At 45.3% G+C, this 20,885-nt stretch overlaps 1 protein-coding gene across 4 annotated transcripts in view; it reads right to left on the reverse strand.

Moving 5' to 3' along the window:
* The window catches only part of SKIC3 (SKI3 subunit of superkiller complex), a 1,026,707-nt gene that overhangs the window by 983,646 nt on the left and 22,176 nt on the right, over window positions 1–20,885 (reverse strand). The window contains exon 1 of one of the 4 annotated variants that reach the window (XM_069225575.1): window positions 3,429–3,515. The exons of 1 other annotated variant lie outside the window; for it this stretch is intronic. The gene's annotated coding sequence lies outside the window, so the exon portion shown is untranslated. Of the gene's footprint in view, window positions 1–2,988; window positions 3,087–3,327; window positions 3,372–3,428; window positions 3,516–20,885 lie in introns of those variants that run through there. 2 more of the 4 variants (XM_069225607.1, XM_069225596.1) reach the window with 2 other exon arrangements.

The raw sequence follows: 20,885 nt of genomic DNA on the forward strand, positions 1-20,885 counted from the left end.
TCTTTATTTCTAAATCACCCATGGGGTTACAAAGAAGTTCGGATCACTTTGAGAATTTTTGCGTGGAGGGGACTAAAAATGAATGTGGAAAGTACAACATTTATGACAATAAACCTGGGATGTATCACAAGACCAATAAGCTTCTAGGGACTTCCTTAGATCAGTCTGGGTATTCGATTACATGACTTTGACACAGACATAAAATCTAGATTGGAAAGTCCATTTTGAGAAGCGCAGGCTGAAACAGGTTCAGTACACTGGGGCGATTTTTAGAGCGCATTGCACCTCTTCTTTTTGACCAATAGTGCCTCCCATTCGAATCTACAGGTCACAGGCTTTTGGAACTGCCATGTATGGGGCCAAGCTCGGGGGGACAAGGATGTCAGCAAATTATCGGTTGCTGAGAACTGTTTTTTACGCCAGTCAGTGGGCCTTCCTATTAGCACTCCCCTGCTCCGACTTAATATGAGTCTTAGGCCTATTAAAGAGGGATCGGGTTAGGCACGTTCTGTATTGGTGAAGACTCTGGGCCTCTCCGAAGTTAAATTCCTATCATGAGGGTCTTAAAGATGTGCTAAGCCTCCCTGGCTCAAACAACAGCCCTTGGCTTAGATATGTTAAAGAACCCATATTTGAGGTAGGATGTGGGAATTTATGGTTGGCTCTGGGAAAGCACTGTTAAAAAACAGATATTGGCGGTATAAAATGGGGACAGTGTTTGCACATTCCTCACGTGGTGTTCTGTCCTACTCTTTTTTACAGTTTAAGGATGTTTTTATATGGAACAATTTTTAGATGACATGGAACCGCCCCTTGCCAAGAAACTGTATTTGCAGTTTAGATATAGCACATTACCAACTACAGTCTTCACTAGTACCTGGATGAGTAAGAAGGAATCTGCTAATCTCTCTTGTGTCTCGTGTGGGGTGAACAAGAAAACGGAAGAGTATGTTCTCTTTTTTTGTCCAACATATGCAAAGAGCAGGAAGAGGTGGATACTCCCCGAGTGCCGTCTATTAGGGGTGAGAGAACGTCAAATTGCACTTTGAATCCTAAAAACTGATGCTAGGCGTTGTCTGGCTTTCGCTGTATCACGCTATCTATTGGCGATGTGGAGAATGAGACAACGAGCATGTTCCTAACAGTTGCTTTTGTTTAGGTTAATTCTGTGGATCTGTTAGTAGGAATGTACCTTATATAATTTTGAGCCAGGGAGGGACTTTAGGAGTTAAAAACTGATGAGCTTTTGCTCTTAATTGTGGATCCCAGTACTCTTAACTATGCATATGTTATACTAGTTTGATGAATTATCGTATCCCCATTGCCCCTTGTGTGTGTGTGTGTGTGTTTTTTTTTTTAACAAGCTAATTTATGTTTTAAATATTATAATTAAGAGATTTTACTCCTATTTATGTGTTCTTATTGATTTTGTATGCATTGTGTTTTTATAGCTACATTTCTGAAATAAATAAATAATGATGATGCTGACATAATGTCAGTTTGACTGGTTGGGCCTGACAGTCTGAGATATCCATGGATACGTACCATCAAAATAGGCTGTTCCCATAATACACTGTAAATATCATATAAAAAGGATGTGAACAATATAATGAAAGGAGTGGATGGGGAGAACAACGGGAAAGAGGAAATATAAAATGTGAAATGGGATATGTGGGACTTGCCCATCAGACTAAGATTGGGTTATGGTTATTACAATGTTAATGTGCACTTACTTTGAGACTGTGCATTTTATTGCCTTGTGAAAAAAAAAAAAATGTTGATTTACTACAACTGTGTTGGCACGCTGTCTTAATTCTATTTGTAGAAAATCTAATAAAAAAGTATTTATATATACACACACACACACACACATATATAAATATATATTAATATAAATTAAATTCAAGCTGTCTACTGTAGAAGGGACTACATCATATTGTCTGTTTTGCATTCTAGTACTTGCGATCCTGCCACTAGAAAAAAACTGTAAAACTAGAACATGGATGCTCAAAGTACGGCCCCTGTGACCTTTATTTACGCCCCCTGGGAAGCTGTCTACTTGACTCAGCACTAACAATAAAACATATTAAATAGACATGTAATCATTTATTTCAAGCTTAATTGGTGTGTTAAATAAAGGAGGTCATTAGGGAGTCCTGCGCTTAACTTTGGAAACACCTTTTTTTTAAAAGACATCTTGCAGCAAAAGTGTAAAAATATGACAGTCTCTTCAAACTTCAAAATGTGTATTTAGTTAACATAAAGAACGTTTTCACCTTAGTATAATTTATTATATCAGTGGATTGAGAATTATTCATTTAAAAGGGACAGCTTTCAAACATGAGTTCAGAAACATTAATTCTTTCCCCTACTCGGAAAACAACACCAAAAGTTATTTAAAGAGGAAAGTCAGTTGATATGTGCACTTTTTGGGTGGCCTGGGTTCTTATTATACATGAACAGTATAGTTCATTAAATTAAACACAGGAGTGGGTTTTGTACAGCACACACCATGAAATAATGTTTTTCGAGGTACTTGTATGTGATAATGAAGAAAAAGGAGGGAAAGTGAAATTAAACAATTGCCTACGATCACACAATTGGAAAAATGGGGAAGCCTGGATTAATCCCATGCTTTCTACTTTTACATTGTTCAATCCAGCCACCAGAAGTATATCGTTTGCATCGTCTACACCTACTTTACTGCCCAGACCCCTAGCCACCTCGCCAGACTGCCACCCCCTGGCATCAATGCGGCCCTTGGGCACATCACAGACCAAACTTTTTGACCCCTGGGAAAACGTTTGCGAGTACCCAGGCCCTTGAGCAAAGAAAAAAAGGACTAGATAAATGACTTATCGCTGAGATTAGACGTTTTACCATTTCTGTGTAAATACTACACAGTACATTTAGGGGCACGGGTACAAATTGCAAAAGTTCACACTAGGCGCACCGACATGGTATGCTGAATCCCCGTCACCAGCTTACCTCTTTCTTAGGCTAGCTTCCCTTTCGCAAATCGTTTTCAGACGCCAGTCCAGATGATTCCGTCAACTGAACTAAGACTACAACTCCCAGAAGTCGTCGTGTACATTAAGGAAAACCCAGCCTGAAAACTGAGTCCTGGTGACACGTGCAGCAATATAGTAAGTTTATACTATGATGCATAGGGACCACAGGCCGAGAAATACCGCACATATAAAAGAAAGAGCGGAGTCATGAGTGTGTAGAAGAGATGCAAGCAGAGTGGCGGTAACTGTGCTCAATAGCTATACTCAGGCCCCCGGTACGCTGGGCAACTAGGAACAGATATGCATTCTGACTTACGAAAGTACGCATGGGATTCATTCGTGACAGCGGTTCACGCAGACTCACATTACATGTCAGCCCTTTCAAATCAGACAAGAGGTTCCCGAATACCGACTTACTTCCAATTGACCGGATGAAAATCTTAATTAAAATCTGACTGCCACAGTGTCTCTGTCTTACTTTCGATTCTGAAGTTCTGGCAAAACTGACTGCAAGTGTAACCAATCACAAAACTTGTTTATACTGACCGCCATGGTACCCGCCAATACTGGGAGGGTTCAGTCTTCTACCGCCTTATAAAACCTGCAATTGGCTAAAAAAGAAAAAGAACCCGCCCCGGAAAAGACGGTCCAGCTGTTCGAAACCTAGTCGTCCAGGAAGTGACTGCTCGGAAAGAATAGTGGCAGAGATTTCCCAACTGCTGTCGGCAATTAGAATGTTTTGTTAGAAGCCGTGGTGATTTCAACTGGCGTGTATGCCAAATTTTTAAAAGAGGAAGGTGGGAGATTATTAAAAAATAATCGGGAGAATGTATTTCTGCCTTTGGCGCCTATTGTAGCAGAGTCAAATTCAGGCGGAAGACAGCCAAAATGAACCCCTTTTTGTTTAGCGAATCGGGAATATTCTGCCTGAATCGTGTATGTTGGCATGAATGTGATTTTGGCGAGGGAAGTTCACACGCGCACTTTCTGTGGCCTTTGCTGGGCAACGTCTAGGGCGACACTTTCTAAGCAACAGAGATAAGTGCATATGTCCATGTAAAATTATTTTGTAAAGTACATCCGTTTTGCGTCATAATTGCCTGAACATCCTAACATTGCAAAAATGTTTCAATATTGGACATAACGCGTCTTTTTGAGGATTTCTTCACCTATACATAGCACGCGAAACTATTTGTGAAACAGGCTGGCTGTAGGCACTTGGAAAACAAACAGCAGTGTTAGGGATGGGTGACCGTCATATTCCATTCAGTACTCATACTCTGGATTAGCTACTTCACTGGGGACCGCATACACACAAAGGTCTATCTCTTACTCAGCACTGAACGTATCTTCTCCAGCCTGATTTGCTTACCAAAGGACAGCTCCTGCCCCGCGAAGCACAATCTGGAATGTCACCTGCTTAGCATACTGTGAATCACACCCTGTCCCGTATATTGATTGTGCGGTCAATCATAGTGAGGGAGCGTAGCTCTTATACTCAAAATTAACATGAAATATGTTTATGAACTAATGCATAATAATGTCGCATAGAAAATGTATTATGTGTTATTACTAAACATACACTTGAAATGTGCCCACGGGGAGTGGCCGCCAATGTGTACAATGATTAATGAAGCTGACTAATAATGAAATAATGATACGATAATGTATGATTTTGCACTAATATTAAGAATTATATGGTAAAGGTTTGCTAATAAATCATTAGGCCTTAGTTAGCATGAGAAGAGGCCTAGCTGCCCGGTTTCATATTAAATGTGTTTTTCTAACGTGCAGTGTGCTGACTTGCTGAAGGACATGTACTTGTACTTTTCCAAAGGTAAAAGATGAGTGTAACCGTAGTAGATCTGTTCTCATGAAATTCGACTTGCTCAAGGAAACATTTTTGCTGAATGCAACAGTGTAGACTCGTTACAGGTACAAGGTCGCCTAAACCGGTACAGACAATAGAACTACTGACTGAGGATGCGAGGGGACCACAAGAGTATGAAATCATACCGGACACTCTACCCGCTGGAGACGTCAATCACAAGAACCAATAAACTACGTGAGAACTGTTATGGAGTGACAAATTTGATAGTACCACTGCAAACCCATTGGATGGAGATAGTAGGGTGCCAACCCTACCCAATTAGAAATTAGGGGACTGTACAACAGAAAAGGGATAAAAACCTCAGACACGAAAAGCCATTAGGAGATGCCATTGCAAACTTTTGCTATGACCCAGACACTTTGTCACTCTGCCTAGAGACTTTGCTGTTTGGTTCTTCAAACCATCCTCGCCCTTATCTTGCCTGTTCTGTACTTCTCCTCCTTATGAGGGAAGTGTCCCTTCTTACCCGTCTTGCTGAATTCCCTGGCTGATGGCGAATCAACTTATGTCCTGAGGACGAAGACTGACTCTGTATGCTGACCCATTACGGAGGGTAACTATATGATGATGAAATTGTAATTGTCTGTTTGCTTTTCCTTTCTAGGTACCAACTGCTTATTTTGACAGAGACCATAGTTAGATGGTTTTCTAAATTTGTGTTACCAAATTGTTTTGCATGAAGCCCAACATGCCGATGCTAATTCGAGGTTACTTAAGGGGTTCACTAAACGGATGCAAATAGAGAAATGACTGAATCAATGCTTTGTTGAATGATGCACTAATGATACTCTGCTAAGGTTAATTCATGTTGACATCGTGCTATGTTCTAATGTTTGTGATCTTTGCTTTGATGACATCTTATTCGAGTTGCCATATTATGACAATGCTGATGTGTTTCATGGTTTTGAGTCTAATAAACTTACTAGTAGAATTGTAATCAATAGGGAATAAACATCACAAAATCGTACTAAACTGGTGTGGTTTTTCATGATTGAAAGGTCATGGTGGTTTCCGAGTTTTATTGATAACGTTATTGACTTGTTGACTGACATGTTGATTAGTTATCTCATCCTAAGGTGTCTTCAATCAGGGTCAAAAGATTAATTGCCCTAAACGAGTCCCAGAGTGAATAAATTAACTAGATCGGGACGCGTTATCAATAGCATTTGTAAAACGCAGCAGTATCAACCCTATGGGTATCTGGGCGCTAAGGGTGCTGTGTCTCCGTCAAAAAAAAGACACGTCTTGAGTCTCCTTCTGAAGTCCGCCAGAAAGGGAGCTGTGCAGAGGTGAAGGGGCAGGCTGTTACAGTACTTTGCTGCAGTGTAGGAGAAGGAGCAGACTCCGATGGATATGGGGTGTGAGGTTTACAGCATGGAGCGTAGTTTTGCTAAGACGTAGAAGCTCAGACGATGGTTGATGTAGGACAGCCCTAGGTTGTGGAGAGCCTTGTATGCGAGTGTGAGGATTTTGAATTGGCATCTCTGATGGACGGGAAGCCATGGAGGTTCCTGATGTGTGGGGTGATGCTTGAGTGCTTGGGGGGGGATGGAGGACGAGTCTGGCTGCAGTGTTCTATAGGGTCTGGAGTCTTTTAAGTAGCTGGGAGAACTCTGTTGTACGTATGTTCTGTGAGCCAAGGGCGTAATGCAGGCCCCTGCGGCCTAGGGGGGGTGGGTAGAGGGGAAATTTCAGGGGCCTCCATTGAGCACAAAGCTGATACATATCTCTATCTGGGATTGCTGGACTTGTGGATACATTGCTGAAGGGGGACTTCAATCACCATAGTGCACAGGGCCCCAGGAGGCGGGCCTGTCAACCGCTCTCACCTTAGTTTGGCTTCCTGCTACAAAGTGCATCTTGCTGTTCACCAGTGCGGGTTGCTGGGCTTATGGATACATCCCTGAAGGGGGACTTCAGTCACCATAGTGCACAGGGCCACAGGAGGTGGTCCTGTCAATTGCTTCCACCTGCTACAAAGCGCATCTTGCTGTCCTTCAGCGCGGGACGCAGCCGGGCTGGTGCCTGTGCGAGGACCAGGACAAGAGTTGGCCCGTCTGCGGCTGGACAGGGCTGGGCCTGGCCCTAGAATACTGCTTATCTTCCTCCCCTGCCAAGGTGTGTTTCAGGTTACTATATCTAAAGATGGTGAAAAAGGCTCATACTGGTCGCCAGAAATCTGGTGACAAGGGGCTCTGTCTCTCTGCCCCAATTACTTCCTATCTCACCTCTGCAATGGATGCTATCTCCACAGAACAGGAGATAGTGGGAAGCGGAATAGACGTGGTCCAAAAACTAATGATAATTAACGCTCATACAGCAATCCCTCATGATATAGCAGTGGTGGTTACTTATTCCAAACACTCAAGCCTAAATCTGGGGTCCGCTTCGAGCCCTAGACCATCAAGCACTTCAGGCCCCTGCACTCTTGTTCAAATTACTGATACTAAAAAGGAACCCTTGACAAATAATATATATATATATATATATATATATATATATATATATATTTTTTTTTTTCTTTTGTCCTCATTCTGCCCCGCCTTCTGAGCCACCTCTTAGTTCATGCAACCTTCTAACTAAGAGAGAGCCCCTAACCAGGGGGTGCACCATTATATCTCCCGGTCTGCCTAGGCAAACCAGCCGGAGTGGCAAACGGTGAATAACCATTGGACGAAAAATAAACAGACCAATTTCAAATAATCTCAAAATAGCCAGATCTTGAAAAGAAAACAAATTCAGACTACTCCCCCCCACTTTAATAACGGCGACCACAATTCCGCATTTCTCTTAGAGCTCTGCGTATTTAAGTCCATGTTCGAAATGCGGAGAGCTTCATTAAGCCAGTCCGTATAACTCGGAGGGTGCTCCGTCATCCAATTTTTGCAGATTTCGTTCCTGCCCAACACAATTACATAAAACAAAAATTTACGATTAACTTTATTCACCCTACTCTATATACCCTCTTCCTGTAACTGCCCGAATATAATCAGCAGGAGTGATACATTGATTTTCCAACCTAACATAGATGATATTACCCCAAAGACTTCCTCCCAAAACAACCAAATAGCAGGGCAATCCCAAAACATGTGAATATCCGTTGCTCCTACCCCACCGCATTTCAGACATTTAATCACTTCCCCCTTCTTAAACTTGGCAAGTTTTGCCAGCGATATATAAGCTCTGTGTAAGGTATAAAGATGATTTTTCCTTAAAGGGGCAGGCTTCACTACTTCATAATGAGTCAAAAACGACTTCTTCCACCATAACCCAACCTTATCGCCTGACACGGCCTTACCCCATAGATTATTTGGTAAGACAAAATTTCCATCCAGAGTTTCTAATATTTCCCAATACCAAACCGTCACCTTCTTTACAGGGGCAGAGACCGCAAATTCAAGAAATGAATCCTCCAATGAATTTACCACACCCAAGCCCCCCTTAATTTCTTTTTCCCACTCTCTTATCTGTAAATATTTTAACCTGGACAGGGATCCACTTGTTATCCTTACCAACTCATCCCATAAGAGTAAAGTACCCTCTCGAGAGAGCTCACCCCACCTCTCCACACCTGCCCTTTTGAGTGGTAATGCTAAAATATCTTTACAGCACTCTGGGGTGCCCGGGGAGTCCCAGATAGGGGCCTGATAGCTGTAATAATGCACACCAAGACGTCGTCTCAACTGATGCCAACTCCTTGCCAATCCTTGCAGCACTTTCAATTTAACTTTTTTGAAAAATTTAGGGTCGCCGAATTTGAAAAGAAAATGCCTTGAGGCCCCTTTTACGGATGAAACCATTGCCTTATACATTCTGCCCACTGCTGAACCATCTGGGTACAAAAACAACATCCTTGAGTTCTTGAACAAAAAAGCCCACGAATAATATGCCAAATCTGGTAAAGCCAGTCCTCCCTTTTCCCTTTTTCTGCATAATTTCTTCCGAGATATCCTAGGCCCCTTTGAACTCCAGATAAAACTACTTATCGCCTGCTGTATTTTATCCAGATATCCTTTATGCATTGCCAAAGGGATAGCTGCAAACACAAAATTCCATTTAGGCAGAATAAACATCTTAATTACATTTATCCTCCCAAGAATCGTCAAAGGGAGATATGCCCATTTTTGAAGCATGGCTTTACACTCAGTTAATAATTTTCGTGCATTCCTCTTCACTAAATCCTTAAGATTATGAGTCACTAAAATCCCTAGATATCGTATTTCCTGCTTATTTGATATTGACCCTACTTCCATATTCCACTGCATAGTTTCTGTTTTTCCCACGTTAATCCGATACCCTGATATCCTTCCAAATTGTTCGGCCAGTTCTTTAACTGTGTTAAAAGCCAATGGCAAATTGTTAGTATATATCAGCAGATCATCTGCATATAAAGAATTTTTTTTCCCAACCATTGCAGCAAAAGGGCGGAATAAGGAGATTTTGTCTGATTTTTCTGGCAAACGGTTCAATATACAAATTAAACAATACAGGAGATAAGGGACAACCCTGCCTAGTACCTCTAGAAATTGTAATGGGCTCCATAAGTTTCCCATTCACCAAAATCTTAGCAACCGGAGAAGTATAAATCTGGTCGATAACCCCACAAAACTTTGATCCTAAATTGGCCAGCCTCAAAATCGATTTCAAAAAGTTCCAATTTACTTGATCAAAGGCCTTCATTGCATCTAAGAAAATGATTGCCAAAGGTGCCCCAAACGTTGTAGCCATATCTATTGCCCCAATCAATTCAAAAGTTAATTCATGCAAGTATCTACCTTTAGAGAAGCCTTTTTGATCTGGGTGCACCAAGTTATTAGCTATCTTACTCAACCTATCCGCTAAAATTTTAGCTAGTAATTTATAATCGCTGTTCAGCAATGATATAGGCCTGTAAGAAGCACATTTCGCTGGATTTTGATCCGGTTTCAAAATTAAGGAGATCACCGCCTCATTCCACGAGGGAGGAATATCATTGCCAAATTCCAGAATCCCCCCAAACAGTTCAGTCAACAAGGGGATAATTGAATCCCCTAATACCTTATAAACCTCCACTGGGATACCGTCCGGACCCGGCGCCGTCCCAGACTTACTACTATTCAAAATTCTCCTAATTTCCTCAGACGTAATTGGGGCGTTCAATGCTTCCCTCTCCTGCAATGATATACCTAAGAATATGTCGGCCCCATCCAATCCGTTACCATCCACCTCTAATTCCTCCGAATACAATTGTGTAAAAAAAAATTGAAAAGCCGATACTATTGCCGCCTCATCCGTTCTTCTTTCTCCTGACTGCTCCGTTTCAACCTCCTTGATGTAATTCCTAACACGATCTGTTTTGCCTTCCCAGGCTAACAACTTCTCCGCATTTTCCCCATATTCAAAATGTGCCAATTTGCTTGCCTCCCATTTCCTTTGAATTCTTCCCTGTAATACCTTCTCCAACTGACTTCTCAACCCATCCAAGCTAGCCCTCAAAGCTTCAGTCTCCCCTGCTTCTATTATTTCGACTTTATGCTTTTGCATTTCCTGCTCTAACAAATTAATCTCGTTTCTAAACACTTTACGTTTCTGGATAGAGCTACTCATAATCTCCCCTCGAATAACCGCTTTAAACGTGTCCCATACTACTGATATTGGAGCGGATCCCAAATTTACGCTGAAAAAAGATTCTGATTCCTTACGCAGCTTTACCAGCACCTCCTGATCCAGTAACAAGGAACGGTCAATCGTCCACCGATTACTGAAACTTCTCTGCAGGAAACTCATATCCAGCACAACCGCAGAGTGGTCTGATAGGTGAGAGGGCAGATACGCTATATTCTTCACCTCCTCTCTCAAACGTGAGTCTAATAAAAAGTAATCGATTCGAGAGGCATGCCTATATTTCTTATTAAAAAACAAAAAATCCCTGCTGTTCCCCACCCTTTGTCTGCAAATATCGCACAAACCAAATTCCTTCATCATCCTCCTTAAATATTGTTGCGACTTAGGCATGCCTCGCGACTTACAGTTATGCCTATCCAGCTCATTATCCAACACGTCATTAAAATCACCCATCAGAATAACCGGGTCCGAAAGTTCAAGAAGCTGAGAGAAAAGACGCCTCAAGGGTTCTATATCGTCGCAATTGGGACCATAGTATCCTACTAAAACCAGATTACGACCACCAAATTGTACTTTAACTATCACCCATCGCCCCGCTGTATCTGATCTAACTTCCAAAATTACCATATTCCCCTGCTGTGAATGTTTGACTAAAATTGCCACCCCTTTAGTATGATAGTTGTGTTCTGTGCATGTAAATGTTTGAACCCACCTCAACTTTTGTATTAAGTTAGTACACTCCGCCTTTGTTAAATGCGTTTCCTGCAAGACTAAAATTTGCGCCGTTGAATCATGCAGATACTGTAATATTCGCTCCCTCGCATCCTCAAGCCATTAACATTCCATGAAAGAATTTGCAATGATATGTTCTTTGCCCCCTGGCTTCTCTCCCTACTAGCTATCTTTCAAATCTTACGAAACAAATAACCGGGTTGAACGAGGCACTACTTTTTTCTTTTTTCCCCACTCTCCCCCTCCAACCCCCTCCTTACTCCCCTCTCCCCTTCCCCCCCATACCCCACCCGTGGAGAACCCCCCCCAACTAAGGACCATAATGATCAAAAATTTTAGAGCGCCCCCGCGTTCCTGGGGAATTTAAACTTTGGAAACAACATTATTTAGCGGTCTGCCCATTTTTAACTACTTCCAATAATTCATCTGCCTCACTTATATCTCTAATATTATACATTTTATTGTTGTGCATGACCCGGAGGAAGGCTGGAAATTTCAACTGGGCCGAGACCCCCAGAGACTTAAAAATCTCCAAACGTTTCCCGAGCTCCCACTGCCTATCCATAGTAACCCTGAATAAATCAGACCTGATCTCAAAAACAGTATAATTCACTCTTAAAGATTTTTGTTTCAATGCTCTAGATAAGATCTTTTCTTTCATCTGGTATGTCAAAAAGTTTATCAAAATTTTCCGAGGTCTACTAGTGTTCATCCGCATCTTGAAAGGGTCCTGATGAATTCTCTGAATTTCCTTTCCAATTTCCTCCTCAGTCTCCTCCAGATCGACTGCCGCTTTAATTAGTGACACTACAAAGGCCTTAAGATCGTTACCTTCCATACCTTCAGGAACTTTTAAAAGCTTTAAATTGTTTCTTCTTGAGTAGTTTTCCAGTTGCTCAACCCTATTTTTTAATGCCTGCTCGCTCCCCTTCAATGTGTTAATCTCACCCTTATGTTGCGCCAATTCCTCCTTCATACCCCCCATAGCTTCTTCCAGGGCCTGCGTTCTCTCCATTACACCATCAATTTTTCTTTCTAAAGTAGCACAAACCTCTCTTATCTCCCCTTGATTTACTTCTGAATTTGCAAAGCCTTTCTTTACATCCTCAGAAATAGGCAAAATCAACGCCTCCAGCGAAGAGCTCAGCGAAGGGGAGGGAACAGGGACGGCTTGAGTGGATTCCTCAACAACTGTCTTAGACACAGTGGGGGTCATTCTGACCCCCGCGGGCGGCGGGAGCCGCCCGCCTGGAGGGAGCCGCCATATGGCCGCTCCGCGGTCGAAAGACCGCGGAGGCCATTCTGGCTTTCCCGCTGGGCTGGCGGGCGACTGCCAGAAGGCCGCCCGCCAGCCCAGCGGGAAACCCCTCCCCACGAGGAAGCCGGCTCCGAATGGAGCCGGCGGAGTGGGTATGTGTGACGGGTGCAGTGGCACCCGTCGCGTATTTCAGTGTCTGCAAAGCAGACACTGAAATACAAAGTGGGGCCCTCTTACGGGGGCCCCTGCAGTGCCCATGCTATTGGCATGGGCACTGCAGGGGCCCCCAGGGGCCCCACAACACCCCATACCGCCATCCTGTTCCAACAGGATGGCAGTATGGGGTGTCAGAATCCCCATGGCGGCGCAGCAAGCTGCGCCGCCATGGAGGATTCTGCAGGACAGCGGAAAACCGTCGGGAGACCGCCGGTTTTCCAGTTCTGACCGCGGCTGAACCGCCGCAGTCAGAATGTCCTGAGGAGCACCGCCAGCCTGTTGGCGGTGCTCCCGCATCCCCGGCGGTCGGAATGACCCCCAGAGTCTTGAACCTCTGTGGCTATTACTTTTGGGATCTGAACTTGTAAGGGGGCCAACTGTTCCTCCCCCGACAACGGCGGGGGGAACATCTTCCCCATCCTTGCTCCTTCTTTGCTTCCGCCGATTACTTGGGATGGCGCAACCATACTAATGGCCGCCCGCCCCGTGCCCTCGCCAGCAGCATCATCCGACTGCAAAGTGGTAACCTCCATTACCGCTCAAACCTGACCAGGGGTAAGCTTGATTACTTCCGGTCTTACTTTAAAAAAAGACCTTAGGGACTGCGTCAACTTATCTCTCCCCTTAAGCTTGCTTTCCCCCACCTTCCTCACAACAATCCTCCCTCCTTCCCCAGATTTAGATTTAGACCTTTTTTTAGCTAAACCCCCCTTGTCTCCCTTATCCGCTGTAGTCACAACCAAATTGTCCAGCTGCCGCTGATCAGTCCCCTCCACTCTTGTTAAGGAAAACGGGGGAGAAAGGGGTATCACCCCCCCAACTCTGCCTCACCGTTTTTCTCCTATCTTTCCTTGAGTTGTGCTCCTTGCCTTATCTTCTCTGCTACTTCTCCAATGGAGCCGCTACTGCAGCTGCTGCTGCCACTATTCCCCCGAAGGGGAATACGCGCTGCACCTTTCTGCGCCCGGCGCAGCTCCAGCGCGGCCCGGCGCCACCAGACAGCCCCCGCTGTCCTCCAGCCTGCCTCTGTGTCAGAAAAACGCGCGCACATCCGTGTGCCTATGGCCGCAATCCGATCCGCGATCCGATCGGCAGCCCCGTCCTGCCGCACCCCCCAGGAACCGGAACCGCTCTAGCGCACTGCGTGAACGCCGCAGCCCGCCATGTTCTCCCCCCCTTTTTCGGGTACCTGACAAATAATATTTTTGTTAGTTTAAATAATGACTCTTCACAGATCTCAAAACCTCTACTGGCCAAGAGAAAAAAGCGCAGTGTTTCATCCCAGAGAGATCTTGTAGGTTCTGAAAAGCCTCGCACAAAGCCTGAAGATTCCCTCTCCAATAACGATCCCTTAGTTAGCGCTGACATTAAGGCGGCACTATTGGAGGTATGCAAGCCGGTCTTTACGAATTTGGAGTCCTTCTTGATGGATTTTCAGCAAAGACCTTCTCTCCCAAATCAAGAAATTAGGTGATAAAACGCATGCACTTTTAGCCCAATGTCAGTCTAGGCACATAACCCCGCACACAGCCACAAAGCCTGACCATCCTCTTAGCACAGGTTGTCCTGTACCTATAAGTGGTCCACCCTGCCCAGTGCCACCCAATTAGCAGACTCAAGTCAAACTGCCAGATTTCTTCTGGCCAGAGCACACAGCCACCACCCGGTTATTTATCTGCCAAAGGGGCCTTCTCTGGCACGAAAGACAGTTGTAGATCAAGTCCAGCCCTAAATAATGAGTGCGTAGATCACCTGCATCTCCCTCATGAGTGCACAACATATGTCATTGTATTGAAAGGGGTGCCACCGGTGTCTGCAAGAGGACTGGCAAGGTTTAAAGTATAAAGTGGTTCACTGGTGCTTTTAAATTCTGGCTGGCCGACTAACTGCGCAAGAGATTATAATGATTAGAAAGGTTGGTTGGGTGGATTACTCTACCAAGACCTCCAGAGGTGACTGTGTGTTCATAACTTTTCGGAATCCCAGCTTGGTGAGTCGACTACTGTAGGAAAGTACCATCTTGCCTGGCATGTTACCCCCATATTTCACTGTATATATGTTGGTTTAGTGTATGTGTCACTGGGACCCTGCCAGCCAGGGCGCCAGTGCTCATAAGTGTGCCCTGTATGTGTTCCCTGTGTGATGACTAACTGTCTCACTGAGGCTCTGCTAACCAGAACCTCAGTGGTTATGCTCTCTCTGCTTTCCAAATTGTCACTAACAGGCTAGTGACCAATTTCACCAATCCACATTGGCATACTGGAACACCCTTATAATTCCCTAGTATATGGTATTGAGGTACCCAGGGTATTGGGGTTCCAGGAGATCCCTATGGGCTGCAGCATTTCTTTTGCCACCCATAGGGAGCTCTGACAATTCTTACACAGGTCTGCCACTGCAGCCTGAGTGAAATAACGTCCACGTTATTTCACAGCCATTTACCACTGCACTTAAGTAACTTATAAGTCACCTATATGTCTAACCTTCACCTGGTGAAGGTTGGGTGCAAAGTTACTTAGTGTGTGGGCACCCTGGCACTAGCCAAGGCGCTCCCACATCGTTCAGGGCAAATTCCCCAGACTTTGTGAGTGCGGGGACACCATTTCACACGTGCACTATACATAGGTCATTACCTATGTATACCGTCACAATGGTAACTCCAAACATGGCCATGTAACATGTCTAACATCATGGAATTGTCACCCCAATGCCATTCTGGCATTGGGGAGACAATTCCATGATCCCCCGAGTCTCTAGCACAGACCCGGGTACTGCCAAACTGCCTTTCCCGGGGTTTCACTGCAGCTGCTGCCAACCCCTCATACAGGTTTCTGCCCTCCTGGGGTCCAGCCAGGCTTGGCCCAGGAAGGCAGAACAAAGGACTTCCTCAGAGAGAGGGTGTTACACCCTCTCCCTTTTGAAAAAGGTGTCAGGGCTGGGGAGGAGTAGCCTCCCCCAGCCTCTGGAAATGCTTTGATGGGCACAGATGGTGCCCATCTCTGCATAAGCCAGTCTACACCGGTTCAGGGATCCCACAGCCCTGCTCTGGCGCGAAACTGGACAAAGGAAAGGGGAGTGACCACTCCCCTGACCTGCACCTCCCAGGGGAGGTGCCCAGAGCTCCTCCAGCGTGCCCCAGACCTCTGCCATCTTGGATTTAGAGGTGTGCTGGCACACTGGACTGCTCTGAGTGGCCAGGGCCAGCAGGTGACGTCAGAGACTCCTTCTGATAGGCTCTTACCTGTGTTACTAGCCTATCCTCCTGCCTAGGTAGCCAAACCTCCTTTTCTGGCTATTTAGGGTCTCTGCTTGGGGGAATTTTTCAGATTCCGAATGCAAGAGCTCACCAGAGTTCCTCTGCATCTCCCTCTTCACCTTCTGCCAAAGGATCGACCGCTGACTGCTCAGGACGCCTGCAAAACCGTAACAAAGTAGCAAAGACGACTACTGCAACCTTGTATCGCTTCATCCTGCCAGCTTTCTCGCCTGTTTCCTGGTGGTGCATGCTCTGGGGGTAGCCTGCCTCCTTCTTGCACCAGGAGCTCTGAAGAAATCTCCTGTGGGTCGACGGAATCTTCCCCCTGCAACCGCAGGCAACAAAAGACTGCATCACCGGTCCTCTGGGCCCCTCTCAGCACGACGAGCATGGTCCCTGGAACTTAGCAACTCTGTCCAAGTGACTCCCACAGTCCAGTGACACTTCAGTCCAAGTTTGGTGGAGGTAAGTCCTTGCCTCCCCATGCTAGACTGCATTGCTGGGTACTGCGTGATTTGCAGATGCTCCGGCTCCTGTGCACTCTTCCAGGATTTCCTTTGTGCACAGCCAAGCCTGGGTCCCCGACACTCTAACCTGCAGTGCACAACCTTCTGAGTTGTCCTCCGGCGTCGTGGGACTCCCTTTTGTGACTTCGGGTGGACTCCGGTTCACTCCTCTTCTAAGTGCCTGATCCGGTACTTCTGCGGGTGCTGCCTGCTTCTGTGAGGACTCACTGACTTGCTGGGCGCCCCCTCTGTCTCCTCATCCAAGTGGTGACATCCTGGTCCCTCCTGGGCAACAGCAGCATCCAAAAACCCTAACCGTGACCTTTGCAGCTAGCAAGGCTTGTTTGCCGTCTTTCTGCGTGGGAACACCTCTGCAAGCTTCTTCACGACGTGGGACATCCATCCTCCAAAGGGGAAGTTCCTAGTCCTCTTCATTCTTGCAGAACTCAAAGCTTCTTCCATCCGGAGGCAGCTTCCTTGCACCCTCAGCTGGCATTTCCTGGGCATCTGCCCACTCTTGACACTGTTGCGACTCTTGGACTTGATCCCCTTGTCTAACAGGTACTCAGGTCCGGAAATCCACTGTTGTTGCTTTGCTGGTGTTGGTCTTCCTTGCAGAATCCCCCTATCACGACTTCTGTCCTCTCTGGGGGTTGTAGGTGCACTTTACACCTACCTTACAGGGTCTTGGGGTGGGCTATTTTTCTAACCCTCACTGTTTTCTTACAGTCCCAACGACCCTCTACAAGCTCACATAGGTTTGGGGTCCATTCGTGGTTCGCATTCCACTTTTGGAGTATATGGTTTGTGTTGCCCCTATACCTATCTGCTCCTATTGCAATCTACTGTAACTTTACATTGCTTGCATTACTTCCTTTTGCTATTACTGCATATTGTTGGTATTGTGTACATATATCTTGTGTATATTTGGCATCCTCATACTGAGGGTACTCACTGAGATACTTTTGGCATATTGTCATAAAAATAAAGTACCTTTATTTCTAGTATATCTGTGTATTGTGTTTTCTTATGATATTGTGCATATGACACCAGTGGTATAATAGGAGCTTTGCATGTCTCCTAGTTCAGCCTAAGCTGCTCTGCTATAGCTACCTTCTATCAGTCTAAGCTGCTAGAAACACCTCTTCTACACTAATAAGGGATAACTGGACCTGGTACAGAGTGTAAGTACCCCTTGGTACTCACTACGAGCCAGGCCAGCTTCCTACATTGGTTGTGCAGCGGTGGGATAAGTACTTGTAACTACTTACCACTTTGTCATATTGTACTTTTCATAAGAGAAAAATATACAAAACAAGTTCAGTGTATGTACACCTAACCAAAAAGTTTTGCTTTTCTTCTCTTACAGTATCTGCTAAGTGCTGAAAAGTACTCCTAAACTTTCAAAAAGTTTCAAAAGTTTGAAAAAGGTTTTTTTCTGTTCTTTAAAAAGTCCTGAAACTTTTTCTCTCTTCTCTCTGTCCCTAAACCTTCTTCTATCATGTCTGATGTAGGAACTTCTCTTAAAATGGTCAATGCAACTTATGACCATCTTAACTTTAAGAGCCTAAGGAGTCTCTGCATTGATAGAGGTTTAGTGGTAGGAAAGAACCCTTCTAGAGATTTTCTGTCTAATATGCTTATTGAGAATGATAAGGCCCAGGGTGGCACCTCATCTGAAAAGTTGATAGATAGCTCGCACTCTGACTCAGGGGAGCCCCTTGAGAGAGTGGTACAGGGTTCTCTTCCTAATCTGCCCCTTAGCAGACCACCTAGCAATGCTGGTAGTAATACAAGCTCCCATCATAGTAGGGATGGTTTTGTTTCTGAAGGCCAGGTTGTTAGAGTGCAATCTGTTAGAGGCAGGTCTCCCTCTGTTGAATCCAATATTTCTTCTGTGTCAAAGCATTCCCAACCCACAGACCTTCAAGACAAATTGTTAGAAAGGGAACTCAATAAGTTGAGAGTGGAAGAGACCAGGCTGAAGCTTAAACAGCAACAGCTGGCTCTAGACAGGAAATCCCTAGACTTAGAGAAGGAGAGACAGAGGTTGGGGTTTGGACCCCATGGTGGCAGCAGCAGTATTTCTGACAGCAATCCTGTGAGAGAGCATGATTCCAGGAATCTGCACAAGATAGTTCCCCCTTACAAAGAGGGGGATGACATTAACAAGTGGTTTGCTGCACTTGAGAGGGCCTGTATGGTACAGGGGGTCCCTCAAAGGCAGTGGGCTGCTATCCTATGGCTATCTTTCAGTGGAAAGGGTAGGGATAGGCTCCTTACTGTTAGAGAAAGTGATGCCAATAATTTTGCAGTTTTGAAGGATGCACTCTTGGATGGATTTGGCTTAACCACTGAACAATACAGGATTAAGTTCAGAGAAACCAGAAAAGAGTCCTCACAAGACTGGGTAGACTTTGTTGACTATTCAGTGAAGGCCTTGTAGTGGTGGTTACATGGCAGTAAAGTTTCTGACTATGAAAGCCTGTACAATCTAATCCTGAGAGAGCATATTCTGAATAACTGTGTGTCTGATTTGTTACACCAATATCTAGTGGACTCAGATCTGATCTCTCCCCAAGAATTGGGAAAGAAGGCAGACAAATGGGTCAGAACAAGAGTGAACAGAAAAGTTCATACGGGGGTGACAAGGATGGCAAGAAGAAGGATGGTAAGTCTTCAGACAAGGGTGGGGACAAATCTAAAAATGAGTCTTCATCAGGCCCACAAAAACACTCTGGTGGGGGTGGTGGGTCCAAATCCTCTTCTAATCAAGTAAAAAAAAACATGGTGCTATTTATGTAAAGTAAAAGGCCATTGGACAACTGATGCCAGTTGTCCAAAGAAAAGCACCAAACCTACTAATAGCCAATCCAAGGGAATAGCTGGGCTCACTTTTGGTAATTTAGTTGGGGTTGGTCTTGTTAGGGAGACCATAGAGGCTGTTCTAGTCTCTGAGGGTGCCATTGATTTGGCCACCTTGGTTGCTTGTCCCCTTAATATGGATAAGTACAAGCAACTTCCCCTAATCAATGGTGTTGAGGTTCAGGCCTACAGGGACACAGGTGCCAGTGTTACCATGGTAATAGAGAAACTGGTACACCCTGAACATCACCTACTTGGTCACCAGTACCAAGTGACAGACGCTCATAACAACACTCTTAGCCACCCCATGGCTGTTGTAAATCTCAACTGAGGGGGGGGGGGTGTTACTGGTCCAAAGAAAGTTGTGGTTGCCTCAGATTTACCTGTAGACTGTCTACTAGGGAACGATTTAGAGACATCAGCTTGGGCAGAAGTGGAGTTGGAGGCTCATGCAGCAATGCTGGGCATTCCTGGGCATATTTGTGCTTTGACAAGGGCTCAGGCCAAAAAGCAAAAAGGACAGGGTGACTTGGATCCTGGAACAATGGACCAAGTGCTCCCTAAAGCTAGGGGTAGCAAGGGTAAATCCCTACCCACTATCCCTCCCTCTACAGATGATTCAACTTCTGAGGAAGAAGAATGTCCACCCTGTGCAGAACCTTCACCAGAGGAGCTAGCAGCAGACACTGCTGAGCTTTTGGGTGGAGGGGGACCTGCGAGGGAGGAGCTGAGTGTGGCACAGCAATCCTGTCCCACATTAGAGGGTCTCAGACAGCAAGCTGTCAAAGAGCAAAATGGGGATGTCAGTGACTCACATAGAGTTTACTGGGAGGACAACCTCTTGTACACAGAGGCAAGGGACCCAAAACCTGGAGCAGCCAGGAGATTGGTCATTCCCCTGCAGTACAGAGAGTTCCTCCTAACTCTGGCACATGACATTCCTTTGGCTGGACATTTGGGTCAGATTAAAACATGAGAAAGGCTTGTCCCCCTGTTTCACTGGCCTAGGATGTCAGAGGACACAAAAGATGCTTGTAAGTCTTGCGTGACCTGCCAAGCCAGTGGCAAGACTGGTGGCACTCCAAAGGCTCCCCTTGTTCCACTACCTGTGGTTGGGGTTCCCTTTGAAAGGGTAGGGGTTGACATAGGTGGCCCCCTTGACCCTCCTACTGCTTCAGGCAATAGGTTTATCTTGGTGGTAGTGGACCATGCCACAAGATATCCTGAAGCTATTCCTCTAAGGACCACTACAGCACCTGCAGTGGCAAAAGCCCTCCTGGGAATCTTTTCCACTGTGGGTTTCCCAAAAGAGGTTGTATCAGACAGGGGTAGCAACTTTATGTCTGCATACTTAAAGGCCATGTGGAAGGAATGTGGTGTAACATACAAATTCACCACACCTTATCATCCACAAACAAATGGACTGGTAGAGAGGTTTAATAAAACTCTCAAAGGAATGATAATGGGACTCCCTGAAAAACTCAGGAGGAGATGGGATGTCCTGTTACCTTGCCTCCTTTTTGCTTACAGGGAGGTACCCCAGAAA

This window comes from Pleurodeles waltl, chromosome 1_1, assembly GCF_031143425.1.
Source record: "Pleurodeles waltl isolate 20211129_DDA chromosome 1_1, aPleWal1.hap1.20221129, whole genome shotgun sequence".
Classification (NCBI taxonomy): Eukaryota; Metazoa; Chordata; class Amphibia; order Caudata; family Salamandridae; genus Pleurodeles; species Pleurodeles waltl.